Genomic DNA, 16,485 nt, shown 5'->3' with positions numbered 1-16,485 from the left:
AGATTTGACATTTGAGAATAAAGCTGATATAGATGACCACGTGCACATGTTTGCAATGACGTTAATTTTTCACTCCTTTGGGTAAATACCAAGTATTATGATTGCTGGAACCCATGATAAGAGTGTGTTTAGTTTTATAAGAAAATCTTAAACTGTCTTTCAATATGGCTGTGCTATTTGCCTTCACACCAGCAATGAATGAGAGGTCCTCTGCTCTATATCCTCACCAGCATTTGCTGTTGTTCAATGTGTGTGTGTGTGTGTGTGTGTGTGTGTGTGTATGTTGGTGGTACTGGGGATTTATCCCAGGAGTGCTCTACCACTGAGCTACATTCCCAGCCCTTCTTTACTTTTATATTCTGAAACAGGGTCACACTAAACTACTGAGGCTGGCTTTGAACTTGCCATCCTCCTGCTTCAGCCTTCTGAAGAGCTTGGATTATGGGCTTACACCACTGGGCCTGTTCAACTTGAATTTTAAATAAGAAATAATTCTTATGTTTTACAATCAATTGCACAGTGTGGCAAATATAGCTAATAATTGAGTACATTTCAATATCACTAACAAGGTAAATTTCAAATATTCTTATCACAAAAATGTTAAACATTTGGGGTGATGGGTATGTTGATTAGCTTGATTTTTTTTCCCCTCAGTGCTGGGGATTGAATCTGAGGCCTCATGCATGCTAAGAACCTGCTCTACCACTCAGCTAAGCCCCAACTTAGTTATATTGATTTAATCATTCCACATTGTATTTCAAAAAATCATAACACCACTCTGTATCCACAAATACAAAACACTATAATTTAATACGTGATAAAAATGTTTGATAAAAATTTTTAATATTTAAAAAATAAGAAATGTTTATCCCTCACAAACTAACCATGGTCTTATGTTTGCTGGTCACTGGACCTCTCTTCTCTGTGCAAACCTGCCTGGGAAGCCATATGTAAACTAGCAGGTTGCTTGCAAGCAGAGTGGCTAAGCAAGAGGAATTACACGGTTACCACCCCCACACACCCTTCCCCTACACACTGGGGCATTGAACCTGAGGCTCACATGTGCAAGTGCTCTACCACTGAGCTACATCTGAAGCCCTTTTTATTTTTTGAGACAGTGTCTAGCTAAGTTGCCCCAGCTGGACTCCTTATGCCTCAGTTGGGATTATAGGCATGTACCATTGCAACTGGCATTACATGGACACTCTTAATGGCAGGTGTTGGTCTTGGTGGTCTGTGTCCACCAAATTTGACTGAGGCTTGGTGCTAAAAAAAAAAAATGACATTATTTTACTCCATTCTAAATTTCCATTACTTCATTAATTCTCCCATGGGTCAGTATTTTCTATACAATGTACCATCTGACCTGGGGCCATTCCTGTTCTCTGAGGCAAAGATTCTTGGACATTTTGGTACCATGAACCTCTCTGGCAATCTGATGAAGACTTGTAGAACCCCCTTTTTTTGGATCACCTTTTAGAATAATATTTCCCGTATTATCTATAAAGTTAAATTCATGAGATTACCCAAGAAAACAAAAATAGACATTGCCATGTAAAGTGTGATATAGTAACATATTTGTTTCTTTACTAAAACATTAATTTTTTTTTTAATATTTATTTTTTAGTTCTCGGCGGACACAACATCTTTTGTTGGCATGTGGTGCTGAGGATCAAACCCGGGCCGCACGCATGCCAGGCGAGCGCGCTACCGCTTGAGCCACATCCCCAGCCCCTAAAACATTAATTAAAATGATCTAATGGGAGCTGGGGGTGTAGCTCAGTGGTAGAGCGCTTTCCTAGCATATGTGGGGCTCTGGGCTTAATCCCTAGTAACATACACACACACACACACACACACACACACACACACACGATTATAATAAGCTGAAAATTTTTTATCACTTAGTAATATTACAGTCATGATAATGTCACAGTCCAACACATTATCCACATTTGTGGTGATGCTGGTTTAAACAAGCCTACCAAGCCAACAGTCATATACAAGAATAGCATTTGCAATTATATATAGTACATAATATTTAATAATGTTAATAAGTGACTGCTACTGGCTTGTATATTTACTATGCTATAGTTTTATCATTAGTTTAGAGTGTACTCCTTCTATTTACACATATTTTTAGCAGCCTGTATGTCTTGTGTTTGCTGCTTCAAGAGGGCACTTAGAAAGATTGACCTACACTATCTAGGTCGTACATTATAATGTTTGCACATGACAACATTACCTAGATTTGTTTCTTACAAGTACCCCCACAGTCAAGCAACATATGGCTGTATTTCTATATGTAAGGTAGAGCTGGGTGTTTGTAACTAAGGGAGTAGGATCAAGGAAACTGAAAGTGGGCTGAACTGTCCCAGGCCAAAGCAGAAGCTGTACCAGGAACAGACAGTACTGAAGGGCACCAGTGGCTGCACACAATAATCAAAGTGAAAGAAGATTAGAAGCCATGATCAGAAAAGAGTCCAGAAGAGCTCCCTGCACAGACCCACCTTCCTCTAGCTGTCTCCTGGGAAATCCATCCTCTGATCCCCTCTACTTAAAAGAGGATGGTACCAAGATCAGAGGAAAGAAATAATCTCCCAAGGCCAGATATTCTGGAGCTGAGACATGATGAACAGAAGGGCAGAGTGAGTAGAGTCCCAAGCAGGAGTTCAAAGTAGGAAGGACAGGGGACAAAGTTGAGAACAAGAGGGTGGGTTGTAGCTCAGTGGTAGAGTATATGTTTAGCATGGGCCAAGCCCTGAGTTCAACTCCCAGCACCCTGCGGACAGGGGAAAAAAAGTAAAGAACAGGGTTGTACCCTAAAAAGTTTAGACTGCATGCCATATTGCATAGTTTTGTCAACTACTGGGTAGGAGTTCCCTGACAGGCAGGATTAGACAGGGGTTAAATGGTTCCAGATACATGCTTTCCAACTTTTATCAAGGATGATGTGGACAGCTGGATTTCTCTGCAACTCCAGGCGAGGACCAAGGGATTCAGCTGCCAGGTGGCACTGATAGCCAGGTCTATCCCACATCACCAATTTTTTGTTATTCAAATGTATGAATAGCTCAGTGGAGGTGTATCAGAGTTCCAACTTCCTCCCCCTCTTCCCACTTATTCTCACCTACCTACAATTTTATACTTAGGAGCTCATCCACTGAGAAAAGTGGGCTAGGAAAGTCTGTGAAACTCAAAATAGCTTATTTTACTACTACGCATGTAAGCTGTGGTTTAAAACATCTCCTCCCAGGAGATTAAAATGGCAATAATAGCAAGAAATAAGATCTCATAATTTTCTGTAAGTTTCAATTAACATTATCTAAAAAAGCATCATACCTAATACGGTTAATTATCAAGAATTAGCAATTATAGAATAAAAGGATTGAAATACAACTTCACATGTAAATATAGACATGTGCATGCATTTCAAATTTAGTATTATACAGAGGTCATTTGAAATAGAAAGCTTTATTATTGCCACATATTCCTATGGGTAAAAAAATCAAAATTTTATATATTGAAATCCACAAATGTTCAAGAAGCCTAAATTTAAAAAAAATTATCATTTTATCTATTGAAAGCTAAAACGTAAGTTATTTTAAATAATAGACAAACAGATGGATGGATTAGAGTGGAAACCAAAGTGGGGGACTTAGATAGCTATTTATACTACCTATTTAAGCCAAAAGAAAGAAAATATTCCACTTACTCATTGCTAATTGGGTAGTGTAGACAGTCAAAGTAGGGAATTTAGGCCAAAATAACCACATTGTAACCCAGCCTTTTAAATCTATTGGTCTTCATCAAACCAAAGTTACTAATTTCTCTCTCATATTATGCTGGGCAAATGGATTCAATTTCAAAACCAGGTCACCACGTCAACAGTTTTGAAATAAATTTTTATAATTTAATGGCTGATTTCTTCATAGTTCACCAAAACACCAGCTCTTGACCTATTTGTCTTTCATTTAGATCCTATAAAAAGTTATAGGGATTTTTTGAACCTATTGTAGTCTTTTAAGTGAATTAAATGAGGGTTAAAAAAAATCTTTGATTATTCTATCCACTATCCACTGTTCAGAGACATATCCTTATTGGAACATCATTCACTTGTTTTTCTTTTTTCTTTATTTAAAAAAAATTAAATAAAATTAGCTAGCTAGTTGTTATTGTATAAAAGCACAGACATTTAGAATTAAAGGGATTTAAAAAATAAAATAGTCAGTACCAATCAGGATTTGGGGGGTTGCAAGTGACCTAAAACAAACTTGAACCAGTTTAGGCTAAAAGGGGAAATCATTTGGAAGGACTTCAGAGTGTCTCATTTAACTGCAGTCAAGGGATAGAAACCTGTGGGTCTCAGAAAGACCTGCTCCAAATGCTACCAGAATGAACTTTCTTTTTCTCTGCTTTACATTTCATGTTAGTATCTTAGACTTATTTAGTAAAAACAGAGATGCTTAATGGTCCCGAGCCTCACTCTACAAAGACCAAACCAGAGGTGCTGATTCTCTTTCTCTAACACCAGTTATAAGGAAGGACTCTGATTGTCCCAGCTTAGGTCAGATGCCCAGTCATGGATCAATCAGCTGTGAGCAGGAAGGCAGAGTCATGTAAGAAAATGGGGTCCCAATACTTGAGTTGCTGGAGAGAAACAGTTCTCAGAAGAAGCAGAGAGATGATAAGACACCCCCTCCCTCCAAAAAAAAAAATTGCTGTCTAACTCATTCTATGGATGTGGAAGTTTAGGCTTAAAGAAGTTAAGAGACTTCCTTAGGGCTACTGCTTGTATTTAAACTCAGCTCTGGCACCTAATCCAATGCCTGGCTCTCTCTCCTACACTGCTATCCATTCTGGAATCCTCATTTCAGGTCCTTTAGCCATAGGAAAGGCAGAGGGGAGGGGGGAGTGGGGCGCTGTGCTTGAACCACTGCCCAGTCTTTAGCTGGAGTTCCGCCTTCCTGTTGTCTGGTTTTGCTTTTGGGGGGAATGTACATCTGAAGTGGGAATCCCCCTGTTGCACTCCTCCCTATCAGACCCAGGAGGCTCACCCAGTGTAAAGTTGGATGATTATCACAGCAACACCTTACACTGAAAGAAGCTGTAGGTGTGCCCCTGACTAGTCAAAGTGCTTTGTGTTCATTTGCTCATTTTACCAGTATAAGGGGGCTACTAGCACTATTATTGTTTCCATTTTGTAGATAAGAAACTGAGGTTGACAGACAGATTATGTCTAAAGTCATAGACTTGGGGAGGCAGGACTTGAACCCAGGCAATCTCACTACCAGTCCTTGCTATTAAATTCTGTGGTTCTACTGCTTCCTCCTGGACAAACACCTCCTCCTTTGGCTGCAGGGTTTGCAATGCGTGGCCTCATCTCTAATGCTATTGCAAACCTGCCTCTGATCAAGTCCCCTCCTGTGCACCCTGGGCTCTTGTTGGAGCTGCAGTGTCTTGCCCTGGATCTGCCTTACCACAGCTGCTGCTGTAGCTACCCCTGGTAGTGAATCTGCTCTACATGGATGGAGGCTTTGCTCCCTAAATTTAATGGGACAGTTGGGAGTGCTCTCAAGGAAGCCTTGTTCTTTCTGGTTGACAGTTTTTCCTTAAAAGAACCTGAATCAAGTTCCATAGAGACAAAAATGATTGTCATAAAACTCCATATATATATATATATATATATATATATAGAACCCCATAAACGTAGACCTGGGGCCCTCTGATACCAGGGAAGGCATTTCAACTCTCCCTACCCCAGGTGAGTTCCCGGGGCCCTCATGCTTGGGGACAGCCTTCATCTCCTGTTCAGAGGGCTCTGTAGTGTAGGCTTTGGAGACAGACAAGGATTTGGGTCCTGTTCTATTGCTCACTAGCCCTGTGACCTTGAGCAACTAAGTTTGAGTTACTGCTCTGTGCTTTGGTTTTTCTCATGAGGAGATAAGGGAAGAAATATGTACCTCAAAGTCTTATTGTGAACTTTAATGGGATACTATGTTTAAAAGCTTCATAACAGTGCCTAGCATCAAATAAATTTCAACAAATGATAATTATTATCTTAGTCTTATCCCTGGCACCTGGGTTCCTCATCTTTGGGCTCCCAAATCTTTACAAGTATTTGAAGGGCTCCAGGGTGGCTTATGGGAATAGGATTGCTTATGACATAGAGCTTGCTCTTGATGCCCCTTTAATCTAGGCCCTGGCTAAAAAAGAGCAGCTCTGGTGACTCACAAGGGCAGGTGGAATTGGTGTCAGGAAGGAAAGAGATCCTCCTCCTCAGTTGGTGCCCACAAAGACTATTCCAGCCAGTTCCCTGTCCTCCTATCTCCTCAAGCAGGTGACTCTTCCTCTCCTCTGCCTGTTGCTACTGCTGCTTGTCTTCCTGTCATGGCTGCACTGCTTCATGTCTATCTGCTACCACCTGCAGAGAAATGTGACTTGTGCTGTGCAGGCCCTTCCCAGCCTGATGGTCAGCCCTGGCAAAGCAAAGTGGCTTCTGGAAAGGTGTGCTGTTTGCACAGCTCCCACTCTCGGCTCATCTCAGCCATTAGCATCCATTCTCACATCTAAATAGTTAAGCTACAAAAGGCCCCACTTTGGGTTAAAATTTCAACCATGCATTTACCTGCTTTTCTTCAGGTCCCAAGTCTAGGAACTCTTTCTGATGGGTGTGTTTATAAAGGGCTGTGCTTCTTAGTACCTTAGACCACATTCAGAGCCAAGTGGCCAGTCATTCCACAGACGGGAACAATGCAAACAGATGATGAGAATCCAGCACTTCATGGTTGAATGAAAGATGCCAGCACCCTGACTTCAAACATTGTATGATCAAAATGTTGCTTTAAAATAAAAGGAGGTTGTCAAATCTCTGTGCAGAGACCTCGTGTGAAAATATTTAACCCTCCCTGCTTTTCTTGCAAGTGTTTTTATTGTAAGCAAGTACCTAAGTACCAAAGACAGTACAGAGGTTTGTGACTTCTTCAGCTAAGATGGCTTGACCTAAATATCAGTATAAAATCCAGCAAGTGCTGGCTCTTTGCAAGTGAAACTACAGCACATTTTACTGAGATACAATGCCACAACATCTTGTTTTTTTTTTTTTTTTTTCCAGGAATCCTTGAGTCCTTAAGGAGACAGGACATATGGGCAGTAGTTAGGAAAAATAATAATAATAATAATATAGATGTGGTTACCTGTAGCAGAAAAAAAATATAGGAAAAAAGGAATCGAAAGGAAAAAAATTATGAGATGGAAATTAAACTAGCACATACGAAAGGGCAGGGCGAACCCAAAGAAAGCGCCAATCAGAGTGGAGAAAGAATTGCAGGACCAAAAATAAAGAAAGAAAAAGTGCAACGAGGAACACAATGGCCCATGTGGTGGGGAAGGAGAGGATGGCAGAAAGAGTCTTAGCCAGGGTCAAGCTGGAAGATCAGGCAGAGTAAGGTAGGGGCCTGGGTGGGGGAAATCCCAGTTTATGAAAAGACGGGCCCTTGGAAATTCCAACAGTGACTTTACAGATGCAGATCTGAAATAGAAAAGGACCCCAAGACACAGGCGGACTGTGTGTGCTTTAACCAACTGCTACTGATCTGTCTCAACTAGAGGAAATACTCCCGGCCTCGAGCTGACGCCTTGAGTTTAGATTTCCACGGACCTCAATGATCTTCCACGTGGCCCGGGTCGTGCCGGGCGGCTGGCAGCCCTAGGCGGAGCCCAAGGGCGCGGTGGAGAGACGCGCGGGCACGCGCCGCGCGGACCGCCCCTCGCGCTCCCTCGCATTGTCTGCCTGCCTGGGTGCCGCGGCTTCCCAGGCGCGCACGGGTTATTGTTCTCCCTTCCCCGGCAAGGAGGAGGGTGGGACGCGGTGGCGGAAGCAGCCGGAGGATGCGGGAGGCGGCGACCGGCTGCCACCCGAGCCGGGCGCCTCCGTCCTTGGCGCCCCGCCCCTCCGCTGAAGGCGGTGCGCCCCGAGTGGCTCTAAGGCCACCAGAGGCTCGGGATCTGCAGGGCGGGTGCCCCTGCCCAGGCTGCCAATCCCTTTCTCTGGGGAAGGGAACGGGCCGCGGGCGGGAACAGGAATGCGGGACCCGTGTCCCGGTGCCGCGCTGTAGCTCCCGCGGGCCGCCCCGGCGCTTTCTGCTCGGGGGAGGGACGCTATGACGCACCCTCTCGGTATTAGAACACTTCACCTTCTATTTATAGGCACTCCTCAGACCGCAGACCTAGCTCGCCCTGGGTTCCTTCCCTTCATCGTGAACGAAAAATCCTACCTAGAATGGAAGATCCTCATGCACAATGATAAGGAAGAATTCTATCTTGTGCACCCCGTTAATTTCCAAAGATTACTTGCATGTCTAGTGATCTCTCGTTGGCACAGGGAATCCCTCAATTTTCTAAAGCTTTTAAAACCTACACGACTTTACATGCCTCCTAAACATGTCAAGTAAATTCGTCTCTTTTGAGTTCACGAAATAATTCTCCAAGAATTTCTTAAAGCTGGATAAGATGTATACCCAATGAATTCAGAATATTTCCATCTAGCTTTCTGTCTGGTAGAATTTAGCAATTCTAAATGTAGAATTGATTCGGGAGAGGCAGCATGTAAGGGGAAAGATCACACATTTCAAACAAAAGCAAAGTTTGCCTTAGGATTCTTTTAAATAAATTATGCTTGTTAGATACTGACTTTATGCTTTTAGATGCACACTATTGATTTAATTATAGGTGGTTAAAAATAATTTTTACCTAATCACAACATTTGCGGTAATTAAAACAGGAAAATTTTAAAACTGTAATTTGTTCCTCAAAATTTGGTTGTTTGTGCTGCATTCGACTTAAAGAGTAAGACTGGTGATCATCTTTCATCTTGGTTTCTATTAGTTTCACTTTCCAAACGCCAGAAACTCCCAAGTCAAGTGCCCTTTAGATTTAAGAAAAAGGATTTAATATACATCCCTAGATACAGGCTTGTTTTTAAAAGTCTAGCTAACCGTGGCTTGGTTCCCATGCGGATAAATCTATAACCACAAAATGCAAGCAGAATTATATACAACAAGCCTTTCTTGCTACCACCAAGGGCTGGAGGCTGGGGGTGGGGAGGACGTTGTTGGAGGTGTCTGTAATAACATGGTTTTGCTGTGGAGAGCAGTGTGCCCTAACATCATATCAGTACTTAAAGAAGACTGCAATAACAATTGTTACAGTACATTATAAATATCCATTTGATGCTAGAACTCCATTAAGGACAATTTGGCAATTGCCATCATGTTTTAAAATGTACATACCCTTGAACCCAGAAATTTTGCTCCTTAGAAGTTTATGCTACAGATGCAATATACACAAGTGAAGTTGTTGATTGTTGCAAAGCCTGTACTAGCAAAACGTTGGAAACAATATAAATGGCGTACAATTGTGGTACATCCTTACAATGAACTATTATGGAACCTTGAAGATTAAAGCAACTCTTTTGTACCAACAGGGAAGTAATTCCAAGTTACATTTTTTACATGGAAAAAGGAAAGTGCAGAAACAGCTAGTGTATGCCTATAGTCCAAGTTACTAAGGAGCCTGAGGCAGGAGGATCTTGTGAGTCTCTGAGTTCCAGGCCAGCCTGGGCGATAGAGCCAAATCTCTGTCTGAAAAAAAGAAAAAAGAAATAAGTGCAGTAACACTAGTATCATTTACATTAGAAAAATAAGCACACACACACACACACTTGTATATGTGTGTGTATGCGTGTGCATGTGTACATACATGTATAAGTATGAATGAAAAATGGCAACAATATTTGCCTTCTAGGAAGTAACTAGTGGGTAGGGTTGGAGAGAAACATCCTGTTATATACCTTTTTTTGTATATTTAAAATATGTTTCATAAGCATGTATCATCTATTAAAGAAAAATTTAACTAAAAATGCCTTTACATATCTTTCTAAATTTACCCACAGACAATAGATCTCTTTAATTTATAGGTGAATTAATTTTTGGAGAGAAATCTTTGATTTCTTTGGTTGACTACCAGGGCCTGAGGGCACATTGTAGACACTCAGTGTAGAAATTCTGTTGGGGTTACTGTTATGTCAATGAAGTTTATTGAAAAAACAAAGTCCAAAGAAGCCAAGCTCTCTTAATCAGTGCTCCTTTAACTAGCCAGACCAAATCTACAATCATCATAGAAATGCTTTGCCCAAAGGTTGCTAGAACTGTCTATCAGCATTTTGAAAGAAGGCCCTGTTTTTCATATTTTTTTCTCTCTTCTTGTGGCATGTTTTGAATGGGAATAATGGCAGACTGAAAGAAAGGTCTACTGAATATCCATTATAAAGTAGTTATTTAAAGAAATTTATAACTCATCCCTTTTACATTGCACCAGACTGCAACTTAAAGTTCTGCTTATCAGAATTCATATTTCCTATAACAGCTTTCTGGACTATAAATCAAGCAGTGAGATTTCAAAATATTCCAGTGAGGTGATGTGTACAGAGTGCTTTTGCTTCTATCATAAAAGGGAAAAAAACACAAGCATTGAGATAGACAGAAAAGGAGTGGGCACTGTTGGGGTTATGCTAATTAGGAGCCAAATGGTTTGTTTTCAGTTCCATTGTAGGTTTCTTAAGTTTGTATAAATTTCTGCTGTTACCTAGTCAGCAAAGCAACAGGAATAAGTACAGGATTAATGTGGCTGGGTTGGCTTCCTTCAGAGGACTCAGCAAGGATGTCTTCTGATAGTAATGAGGAAGAAGAGGAGGAACAGAGAGATCTTTTAACCAGTCATAATATTTTGGATTCTCTTATGTATGAGCTAATTTACACAAAAAAAAAACTTTTCCAGAGTTCAAAGTAGAAGTATTATTGGAATGAGAAGAGGCTTACAACAATCTCTTGGGTCCCAGCTTGTGTTGGGGTTGTGGTGTAAGGCTGTGCACTGCCTGTATCCCACTTTCTTAAGAACCATAAAGTTCCTGTGTAATGTGTCCCATCTTTGTGTAACAACAGAGTGAACCGCTTTCATAGTTTGTACACTCTCAATGCACAGCTCTACTATTATTTATAGAGAGCTTTTTAAAACATCAAGCCAGGATAACTTTGCTTTCTGCTTTACTTTCTACTTTAGCTCAGCTTCTCTTTAAGCCAAAAATCATGGTTTTTTGGTGCCAGTGAGATACTCTCTCTCTCTCTCTCTCTCTCTCTCTCTCTGAGTATATGATGTCCATATAATATTAAATAAAAATATATTATGCACATAATATTAGAATAAAACTGTCTGAACCTGCTGAATGGATCTCATGTAGCATGGTACTCAGTTGGGATACAGGGAAGGAGCAATCACAATGTAACTGGTCTCGTGTTATTGCTGTAATTTGAAGAGGACCCTGTGAGATACTCAGTAGCTACTTCTCCCCTTTAACTGCAGGTTTGATTGGAGGAAGTAGTCCTGGAAGCTGGAAAAGCCTGCTATATACCTGCTGCTCAGGCTACAGGTGAACACTTTCAGAGCAGAAAGCTTCTCCAGCCCCTGGCTATGCATGGTTAGATTGCTTTATGTATGTATATGTCTGCATATCTCGGCATCTCAATGCATTCTACATTGCTGCTGGTCTCAGTCCAGAAATAACCTTTCAGATAAATGTACTCCAGCAAGCTACTGAAGAGCAAAAAGATTAAATTCTGTGGATAGTGAAGAAGTCCAGTGTTTCCCAAGAAAGAACTTGTGTGTATGACCTGTCTGCAAAACCTCAGGCTGTAGAAGCCTTATCTTTTGGAATTGGCCAAAGATATATAGGCCTATATAATATCATACACATGAAAAAGTATATAAAATCAATGAGCATAGTTTATTTAACATCACAAATTTACATTCGTATGTCTACTATCCACTTTAAGAAATAGAATACTACTAGCCCTAAATAAGCCACTGTGTGCTCATTTCTGAACACAAATTTGTCTCCTAGGCCCCACCCCAGAACTATCTTCCTGAATTTTTCTTTATAGTTTTAAGGCCAATGCATATATTGTCAAATAACATGGTGTTTAGTTTTGTCTACTTTTGAACTATAAATAGATTGAAACTTTGGTGACTTGCTTTTTAAAATATTTATTTATTTATTTGTTTATTTATTTATTTATTTGTGGCACTGAGGATTGAACCCAGAGATGCTCTACTACTGAGCAACACCCTTCGTCCTTTTTATTGTTTATTTGGAGACAAGGTCTTGCCAAGTTGCCCAGGCTGATTCTCCTGCATCAGCATCCCAAGTAGCTGGATTAAAGGTGTGTGCCACTGCCTGATGGTGACCTGCTTTTTTCACTCAACTTTATTTTTTTGAGCTCATCTAATCGGTTCCTTTCTCTTCCCATTACAAGCCTCAAATGTAAGTCCTTCTTAGATTCTTACATTTATCTTCTGACCTGCTCTATTGACAAAATCTTTTCTACAGAACTCATTGTTCAAACTGCCACCAAACATTCACTGTATAAAGCAAAACTGAATTAAAAATTATTTTCTAGAACCATATACAGTGGTATGAGAAGTGGTTACCATTTATTTTTAAGTTTATATATATTTCAGTTCACTTATGGATCATATTCCCCCCCCACCCCCACCCCCCACCACACATGTCACTACCACCTCTCTCTTTCTTTCTTGTGTGAGGTGCTGGGAATGGCCTTGTGCATTCTAGACAAGTGCTCTACCACTGAGCTATATCCCCAGCCTCACCAAAAATGTAATGTAGGGGTCTCTGGAATGCAGGATTATAGATAGTTTCTTTTTTTTTTTCCTTTGTGATATTCTATATTTTTTCAGATTTACAATAGATTACATGAAGACTTGGCAGGTCTTCCCTGATTTTATTTTTTCACCTCCCAGAGGTTTCTGGAATGTGACCTGGTGGGGAGGTGGAAGTGTCAGGCACAGGAACTGGATTCAGAGTCCCTTTTCTCAATGCCACATTCATTTCCAGAGCTCCTGGCTTTCTCACTCACCTCCAGTCCTGGGCTGGACAGCCCCGCCCTTCATCCCTTCTTTCCAAACAGAATCAGTGTCCCAGGCGCATCTCTTGTGCAGTCATTCAGGGGGCCTCGTGCTCAGAAAGGTACAGATTTCATTTTATGCTCTGCATATGCTGACTTGAACGTCTTAATTTCATTTTTTACCTATGGTTTGTCGGTGGAGCGCACTAAGCCAGTGGAAAAACAGGCCAAGGGTTATGCATCAGATGTGCGTCTGCTGTCCCTTGCTGCCCCGTGAGCACAGAATTCCAGTAGAGAGCTCCTCGTTGTTCCAAGGGTGCTTCATCTTGGAGTAAGTGGGGCGCTGACAGCCTTGAGTGGCCACGCTCTCCATTCAAACCAGAACTTGTTTTAGACACAGGGGAAAAAAAAAAAGGCAATGGTGTTCTAAAAAATGTGAATGACTGAAGAATCCTATCATATTCTCTCTCTCTCGCTCTCTCTCAGTGCTAGGGATCAAACTCAGGGCCTCATGCATATCAGGATAGTGCTCTACCACTGAGCCACGTTCCAAACCCCATAACATACCTTACACTGATATTTTACTGTATTAGCCAAACACAAATTCTGGACATGAAGACATAGAAAGAAAAAGAAATATAGGGCAACCCTCAGTTCTTTTTCCTTTCAGGCCTTCCTTTCTCATCTATAAGTTGAAGGTAGTGGGTTGGGAGAATGCACATAAATAAAGAAGTGAAATAAAAACCATAGAGTTAGTTATGCAGTATTTCCACTGTTCTGGCATGAATAAAATACATAGGCACACACAAACTATGCAATATAAACTGGATAATATCAGTAATTCCACACATAAGTTAATGCTCTTTAATGTTTGCATTTAGTGGTATAACACAATATAAGACTAAAATTCAGGTTAATCATTTACAATTTCAATTTTTGTTCACTTAGAATGACAATAAAATATATTAAAGAACAAATGAAAAAACACAACATGGAAAGTTGAGAAAGAGACTGGAAGAAAACCTATGCATTCTAGTACTAAAAAGCATTTTTTTTTTGGCCTGGATTATATACATAAATTGTATCTCTAGCAATGTCTCCAAATCTGTTATTCTCATTGCAGTGTATCTTGTGGAAACACATCTCTTTTCTCTAAAATGATCATCTCTGCAGAGAATTCTTAAAGTTCATTTTGAAAACTGAAAGTCAACTCTTTCTTTCTTTTAAAATCTCTGCTATGCAATATCTTTACTCCAAGAAATGGACTGGGGTATAGGAAATGCAGAGAAAACTGCATTGGTTAATACCTCAAAACACTACGCCCTGTATTAAAACATTTTTTAAAAAATCTAGCAACTATAAATCCCATGAAGGCCAGTGCTATCATTCTTCCCTCTTCTCTTACTATAGTGCTTTCCTTGTTTCTTGAAGTCAGGACTTGTCCTTTACCTCAACAAATGTTTGTTCAAAATTGAAAAATATATTTTTTCCCTGATACAGGGAATGGAACCCAGTGCACACTATCACTGACTATATGCCCAGCCATTTTTATGTTATTTTGAGACAGGATCTTGTTGAGTTGCCCAGGCTGGCCTTGAACTTGTGATCCTCTTGCCTCAATCTTCTGAGTGACTGGGATTACAGGTATGTATATCTGCACCAGGATATTTAATCAAATTTTAAAACTTTTTATCACGTTATTTCAGTTCTCAAATGCCTTCAAAAACTCCTGTTCTCTTATTCCATATATTGAAATTTGTACCAAACATTTAAGGTTCTGTAATCTGTACTCAATTTGCTTTTCCAAAGACATCACCCAAATCTCTCTAGACCTCAGTAAGTAATTATTGATCAACGGTGGAACAACTGGTTACACAGCTCCTGGAAGTTTCAAAAACTACATTATTATACTTTGTCTCATGCCCCTGTGATGCTAGGAATGTAATCCAGAGCTTCAGCCCTGCTGTTGAGCTATATCACCAGTCCTGGAAAACTAGAGATGAAGAAATCATTGGTCCTTTTAGGGTTGTTTTTATGAAATTGATGCTTCTTGTTTATTTGTTTGGGGTTTTTTTGGTATTGAGCATTGAACCCAGGTGTGCTTCTCCACTGAGCCACATCCCCTGCCATTTTAAAAATATTTTATTTAGAGACAGGGCATCAGTAAGTTGCTGAGGCTGGCTTTGAACTCAAGACCCTCCTGCTTCAGCCTCCTGAGCTGTTGAGATTATAGGCGTGTGCCACCGTGCCTGGCTAAATTGATGCAGTTAATGCCCCAGACTGGAAGCTAGTGAAGAATTATATAGACCCTTAATGGCAATCATAAGAAATGTGATTCTGAGAACAGCCATCTCTGTAGGATCACATCCAGGTTTCTGCAGAATTTAGGGACCAAAAGCTAGAAGGAGGGTTGCCTGGAACTACTGTTCAGTCTTCCAGGAAGGGGTGCAGGCAGCCAGGCCTCACTCACACCATATGCCTTTCTGCAGAGCTCTCTACCTGGGTTCAGTCCTGTACTTGCATATGGGAGTTTGAGGACCATGAAATCATAGCCATTACTAAGGGTCAGAATTTAGTATGCTAGTAATGAGCCATTAAAGAAAGCTCTGGGCAGACACAGGCTTTTAAAGCAGTATAACCCAAGCAGGGGTTATTCTGAGTATACCTTTGTGGGAAATGATTGTTTTTTCAACATGTGGGCTGCAGGGCAAACTCATAACCTAACAGGGCTGGGAGAAACTGGGAGAACCATCTGGTTCATTTACCCATCTTTAGCTGGAAAATCCCTGAATCTTTTCAGAAAACTACCCATCTATTAACAAACCTTTAAGAAACACCTTCCTGTGTTTATCAATCCTAACTTCAGGGAGCTGCTTCTGATATTCAACCTGAATCTCTACAGATAATTCTTTTCATTTCATCCTCTTAATCAACTTTAAAAGGCCTTTGTGTTCACCTCTTGCTTATTGATACAAAGCTGATATTACAAGGATGGGTACTGCTTCATCTTTATGGTTATTATTAGTCCTGACGACAGACACGAAGAGGTGTATAAAAAGATACAAACAAACATATTTTTAGGTCAGTCTTGAAATAAATCCCTCTCCCCAGCATCCCCAACCCCAGTCAGTGCTGGGGAGCAAAGTCAGGACCTAGTGCATGCCAGGTAAATTCTCTACCACTGAGCTATACCCAACTCCCAAGCCCAAACATAGAGCTTTCCAAAATCCAGGAATTTCTAACTTGGAAATGGGGAAGTGGGAAGATGGGAGTAGCAAAGTGGCAAGATTGTGTTCCATATCTTGAGCTGTGACCCACTCATCAAGAATTTCATTCACAGCAGGATATGGTGGTGCTCGTCTGTAATTCCAGCAGTGTGGGAGACAGACGCAGGAGGATCATGAGTTCAAAGCCAGCCTCAGGACTTATTGATGCCCTAAGCAACTTAGTGAGACTCTGTCTCTAAATAAAATATAAAAAAGGGCTGGGGATGTGGCTCAGTGGTTAA

Source organism: Urocitellus parryii, chromosome 12, assembly GCF_045843805.1.
Source record: "Urocitellus parryii isolate mUroPar1 chromosome 12, mUroPar1.hap1, whole genome shotgun sequence".
NCBI classification, from domain to species: Eukaryota; Metazoa; Chordata; class Mammalia; order Rodentia; family Sciuridae; genus Urocitellus; species Urocitellus parryii.
The sequence above is the reverse complement of the archived record's forward strand: the minus strand, read 5'-3'. Positions refer to the sequence as shown.